This window comes from Haplochromis burtoni, unplaced genomic scaffold (genome assembly GCF_018398535.1).
Source record: "Haplochromis burtoni strain Fernald_Lab_line unplaced genomic scaffold, NCSU_Asbu1 Contig_34, whole genome shotgun sequence".
NCBI classification, from domain to species: Eukaryota; Metazoa; Chordata; class Actinopteri; order Cichliformes; family Cichlidae; genus Haplochromis; species Haplochromis burtoni.
In genome coordinates, this window is record NW_024582395.1 from 3,046,212 (window position 1) to 3,053,277 (window position 7,066).

Genomic DNA, 7,066 nt, shown 5'->3' on the forward strand with positions numbered 1-7,066 from the left:
GAGAGATATGACAGTAGTGTAAAGTGGTCTGAGGGGTTAAATAAAAACGCCACCTAAGGGAACTTCACCCCCAGAAAATATATATTAAAAAGAGATAGAAGCAAATAAAGAGGGCTCACACAAGTTCAAGGATGCACACAGTTTGCTCAATATTAATACAATTGTATTTATAGTCAGGGGGATAAACAAGGAATAAAAAACAATAGAAAACACTGAATGTAGCATTGTCTTTGACAAAATCACATGGGAAAATCACCACAGCCTAGTCACCCAGCGCTGTACAAATAATAGAAGTGTGTGGAAACGACTCACCACCTACGGTCCCAGGGACACTGGCGCATCCTCCATTCTCTAAAAAAAAAAAAAAGCACAGGACCAGTGTTGGTCAAGTTACGTGAAAAAAATAATTAGTAATTAATTACTGATTAGCTTCCCCAAAAAGTAATCCCTTACTTTACTGATTACTTCTTTTCAAAAGTAATTAGTTACTTAGTTACTTTTTAAAAACATGATACACAACCTGAATAGGTGATAAAGATAGATCTTTCAGCCCAATTCTACTTTTTCTGCATAATCCATCATATAAAATGTAATCAAATGAAAAGTCTCTTTTAAAAACTTGTTTTATTGTTTTAACCTTTTAACTTTATTGCATCAAGCAAAATTAAATTATATGCAACAGTCTTTGACTGTGAAGAAATTGTTTAACATTAAACCTTTTTCGCATTCCAGCATATAAATAAATTTTTTGTTACACTCACTCTTTCAAATAGATCAGTAACCATCCATCCATCTTTCCGCTTTATCCGGGGCCGGGTCGCGGGGGCAGCAGCCTAAGCAGAGAAGCCCAGACCTCCCTCTCCCCAGCCACGCTTGCCTCAGCTTATCCGGGGGAACACCAAGGCGTTCCCAGGCCAGCCGAGAGATATAATCTCTCCAGCGTGTCCCGCTTTTTTCCCCGGGGCCTCCTCCCGGTGGGACATGCCCGGAACACCTCGCCCAGGAGGCATCCTTGTCAGATGCCCGAACCACCTCAGCTGGCTCCTTTCAATGTGGAGCAGCAGCGGCTCTACTCTGAGCCCCTCCCGGATGGCGAACTTCTCACCCTATCTCTAAGGGAGAGGCCAGCCACCCTTCGGAGGAAGCTCATTTCTGCCGCTTGTATCCGCGATCTCGTTCTTTCGGTCACTACCCACAGCTCGTGGCCATAGGTGAGGGTAGGGACGTAGATCGACCGGTAAATTGAGAGCTTCGCTTTTACACTCAGCTCCCTCTTCACCACGACGGACCGGTGCAGCGTCCGCATACTGCAGCCGCAGCCCAATCCGTCTGTCGATCTCCGGCTCCCTTCTCCCATCACTCGCGAACAAGACCCCGAGATACTTGAACTCCTCCACTTGGGGCAGGAACTCATCCCCGACCCGGAGTGGGCACTCCACCCTTTTCCGGCTGAGAACCATGGCCTCAGATTTGGAGGTGCTGATCCTCATTCCCGCTGCTTCACACTCGGCTGCGAACCGTTCCAGTGCGAGCTGGAGGCCCTCACCCAATGAAGCCAACAGAACCACATCATCCGAAAAATGCAGAGATGAGATTCTGAGGCCACCAAAGCTGAAAGCCCTCCGCCACTTGGCTGCGCCTAGAAATCCTGTCCATAAAAATTATGAACAGAACCGGAGACAAAGGGCAGCCCTGGCGGAGCCCATCACCCACCGGAAGCTCCCCACACACTGGAACAGGTCAACTTGAAGTGATTTGGCCCCATCCCTTTAACTTAAACTAGTAATGACTTCATGAACTTCTTCACAAATAAAATTTTTATCATTAGAGAAAAAATTACCAATAATCATCCCACAGATGTAATATTATCTACAGCTACTCTTAGTACCATTGATGTTAAGTTAGACTCTTTTTCTCCAATTGATCTTTCTGAGTTAACTTCAATAATTACTTCCTCCAAACCATCAACGTGTCTTTTAGACCCCATTCCTACAAAACTGCTCAAAGAAGTCCTGCCATTAATTAATTCTTCGATCTTAAATATGATCAACCTATCTCTAATGATCGGCTATGTACCACAGGCCTTCAAGCTGGCTGTAGTTAAACCTTTACTCAAAAAGCCATCTCTAGACCCAGCAGTCTTAGCTAATTATAGGCCAATCTCCAACCTTCCTTTCATATCAAAAATCCTTGAAAGAGTAGTTGTCAAACAGCTAACAGATCATCTGCAGAGGAATGGTTTATTTGAAGAGTTTCAGTCAGGTTTCAGAGCTCATCACAGCACAGAAACAGCTTTAGTGAAGGTTACAAATGATCTTCTTATGGCCTCTGACAGTGGACTCATCTCTGTGCTTGTCCTGCTAGACCTCAGTGCAGCATTCGATACTGTCGACCATAATATCCTATTAGAGCGATTAGAACATGCTGTAGGTATTACAGGTACTGCACTGCAGTGGTTTGTATCATATCTATCTAATAGACTCCAAGTTTGTTCATGTAAATGGAGAGTCCTCTTCACCAGTGTTGGGACTAACGCGTTATTAAGTAACGCGTTACAGTAACTACGTTATTATTGTGGTAACGAGCACGGTAACTAGTTATTATGCCAAAATCAGGAACGCGTTAGTCGTTACTGGGATTTAGATAGGGTCGTTACTCGTTACTTCGTGTGGTGGCTATCGCGGAGCTTCCACAGATTCAGTAACATAGATGGTGGAGGCAGCAGGTGGATGAAAGAAAAGGGAGGCAAAGAAAGAGACCCGAGGCGGCCGCCGGTCCAAGTGTGAACTGAACTTCAGGTAAGAAGTTATGACCTGCAGTCTCTCTGGGTCAGATATGAACCAAGTTTAGGTGGAGTTTATTTTCGTTATTCTGACTTTTTCCGTACTGCGTGCTAGCTAGCATGACGGAGTTTCTATACAGCTGGGTGGTGCTATGATGTTAACGATGTTAAACTTTATTTTGTTCATAAGTTATTAGAGTTGCCAACCGTCCCGTCTGGTATTCAGAGAAAATATTACGCGTTTCTTATTGAGGTGAAAAGGAACAGTTTGTCCCGTAATTCAGCTACAATGAAAAAGGCACAAAGCTGGAGTTATTCTGTGTCTTTGCTGCACAGCTGCCTCTTCTTCTCATTCTCCCCCTCCCTCTCCTGTTTCTACTTCAATCATGAAACTGATCAATGATCAGCTGATCGGCTCTCTTGTTTGTTTATCGCTCACTTTGCGCCGAAAGAGGAAACCAGCGGATGTCGCGCTAAACAACAGCAGCACGTTTAAGCTTGATCAGCTGTTGTTAGAATTTATTTAATATTAATTTCTAGTATCAGCTGATGTTTGCTGGAGCCACAGCTGCAAAAAAGCTGCTGGTCATGATATGGTTTGGTTATCTGGTGAGAGGGAAACATGAAGATGAAACCAGGAGATGTCCTTACTGGATCATCAGAGCTGTGATGGAGAAACAGGTTTACCTTTTAGGTGACATGAATGAGTTGAAGGGAAGTTATGAACTGTTTCTGAGAGACAAATAACACCAGGATCCTTTTCTAGGTAGCTGACAGCTGGTAACTGTGCAGGGGCGGGTCTAGCAAAGTGTTGCCAGGGGGCCATGGTAGGGCATTAACAGGGAAAGGGGGGCACAAAGAATACGTTTTCTTTCTTATTCTCATTTAAAATGTCTAGCTTTTAAAAAATAATTATCTGAATCTTACAACAAACGATTGATAGATTGATGCATATATACCATCAGAACAGTGAACATCACTGTCACAACAGCGTTTGTTTTCATTCAAAGGCTTTATGATTTTTCCTATAATGGTGGGCCGGTCTCTAGTCAAAATGCCCGGGCCAATTTTCTGTCCCAGTCCAGCCCTGTATGCAGCTCATCTGCAGTCTGGTGTTACCTACATCTTCCTATTCAGAAGGCAGAATTTCCGAGTTCTGAGTACAATCGAAAGCACCACGACTGCAGTTTTTGTGTTGGATGTAAAAGGCGCACATGACGCTGTGACGTAGGCTAGAATCATGGCAGCAGTCAATGACGGTCCAGGCGTGGGATTTCTCTCGTGGAAATATGCACATTATCTTTTCCTTTCTATTGGTAGGTGGCACAGTGCCTGTGGCAAGTAAGCAAGCTAGAAGACTGGCAAAGTTATGGAAGCAACACATTAAGTGGCTGGGGAGAGGGAGGTCTGGGCTTCTCTGCTTAGGCTGCTGCCCCCGCGACCCGGCCCCGGATAAAGCAAAAGAGGATGGATGGTTTTACTTGCATCTATTTGAAAGAGTGAGTGTAAATGCAAAAAATATTTTATCTTATATGCTGGAATATGCAGAAAATAGATCAACAATTTCTTCAAGTCAAAGACTGTTGTATATAATTTAATTTTTGCTTGATGCAATTTGCATAAAGTTAAAAGATTAAAACTAATAAAACAAAAATTGAAAAGAGACTTTTTCATTTGATTACATTTTATATGATGGGTTATGCATAAAAAATAGAATTGGGCTAAAGGTCTATAGCTTTATTACCTATTCAGGTTGTGTATCATGTTTTTAAAAACTAACTAAGTAACTAATTCCTTTTAAAAATAAGTAATCAGTAAAGTAAAGGGATTACTTTTTGGGAGAAGCAATCAGTAATTAATTACTAATTATTTTTTTCACGTAACTTGACCAACACTGGTCCTGTGCTTTTTTTTTTTTTTAGAGAATGGAGGATGCGCCAGTGTCCCTGGGACCGTAGGTGGTGAGTCGTTTCCACACACTTCTATTATTTGTACAGCGCTGGGTGACTAGGCTGTGGTGATTTTCCCATGTGATTTTGTCAAAGACAATGCTACATTCAGTGTTTTCTATTGTTTTTTATTCCTTGTTTATCCCCCTGACTATAAATACAATTGTATTAATATTGAGCAAACTGTGTGCATCCTTGAACTTGTGTGAGCCCTCTTTATTTGCTTCTATCTCTTTTTAATATATATTTTCTGGGGGTGAAGTTCCCTTAGGTGGCGTTTTTATTTAACCCCTCAGACCACTTTACACTACTGTCATCAATCATTTTGTTTAAAAACTGGGGCCTGCCTGAGCTTAATGTTGAAGTTCACGCATGCTCCTAGATAAGTTTCTACTACAGGTCTATTTTAGTCGCAAATGTTGTGTTTATGTGGTGATGACAAAGTGCTACAGAAGAACTGCAGCAAAAAAATAAAATCATCAAGTTACCTGATGTACTTAATACATTTTTACAGCCTTAGTATAATTATAAAGTTAGCGAGGTTTTAAATGAATGGGCTCCACGCTGCTTCCCCTGGTGGATACACATGACATTATCAGTGCTGTAAATAAACTTTGCCACTCATGGTAGGCCACATCACAGACACCAGCTAAATGACAGGCAGCCAGTCTGAGCTCAACCTGTTCAGGTGTGCTGCATTTCTACCCAGGTTACTTCAGTCCACTAATTTCCTGGATGAAGCATACAGTGCTGTGAACAAGAATTTCCTCCCTTACTATTTTTTATTTTGTGTTTGCATGCATCACTCTGACATGTCTTAGAGATAAAACACCTACAGCTAAAAACTGTGATCCGATTCTTGCATTTAGGATATATTTATGAGGTGATTACCCTAATATTGAGCTCCTTTTGAAGTATACAAAGAAGTACTTTAAGTTTGTTTCCTTTTATTTTGTTTAAAATGCATCACACAGCAGCCTACCTGTGCTCTGAGCCCCCATTGATTGTGGTAAAATTAAATAAACCAAAAGATTCTGCCATATTCCCAAACACAGTTCAGAGTATTCAAAACATATGCAAATATATGTTCTGTTTGCATGTTTATTTGCTTTGGAAAACATTACATTCACACAATACAGTATTTGGATAGGTCAAACCCTGAACTTCCCTGAATGATACATGAAAATATCAATGACAGTCCTATTTCATATCAGGCACTTCAAAGTTGTTTATTTCTGCTCTACTGATACAAAATAGAATCTGAAGTGCAGCAAGGAAACAACATCATTCCACAGCCTCAGAAAAGAAATTTGAGGATGGCTGAAGATACCAGCAGCAGGATGGCACTGGGACCAGTTGAAATAGTGCTGTTACACAGGTCCCCTTCACTGCAAGATATAGAGCCAACACTTGTTGCACTGTTTTGGCAGTGAAGCTACGTTAAAATGTGTAAGACATGAGGAGAAAACGCTCAGAAAACGTCGCAAAACATGATGTGACTAAGAGCCAGCAGACATTCAGCATTTATGTTATTTTATAACATAGTTATTTTTACAATAAAATAGAATTTTATTGTATTAAAAAATATGTTTAATATCAGTATAAGTTCTCATATACAAAAAAGAAAACTGCCTAGAGTTGAATGTGAAGGCTCTGATCTGAGACTCATTAACTCATTAACTTATGTAAGGGAACTACTCTTATGTGTTGCTGCTGATAGACTTACAGTAGTCTATGTTAGCTAACTAGTGACAGAAGAGATAGCTCAGTGGAGAAAAGGGGGCTGGGGACTTAAAGGCAGTATAAGAGGGGCACATTTGTATAGCTCCTGGCTGCAACAATAAGTTTTATATTAAAAAAACAAAACAAAAAGAGAGGTTGAATGAGTCACTGACTGTCTGATTACACCCTAAAATTAGAAGAATTATATGGCAAGTTGTAATTGTCAAATAGAGTGATGATTCAGCTTATAAGTTTCAAATGATTGAAAATAAAATTGTAAACAAAGAAACCAAGAATCTTCCATTTGTAACAGCTCTATTTAATGTGTATGTACAGCAAAAAATCTGAACCTTCAATGTTTAGGAAGTCAGGACTTCCTTGTGTTAAGTTCCTCTTAAAGTATAAAAAAGAAGTACTCTGTAATTTTTTTTTTAAACCAGCTGGTTACATTACAGAGCAAACTACCTCTGCTCAGAGCCCTCATTGGCTGTAGTAAAATTAAATAAACAAAAATATTATGCCATATTCCCAAACACAGTTCAGAGTATTCAAAACATATGCAAATATATGTTCTGTTTGCATGTTTATTTGCTTTGGAAAACATTACATTCAC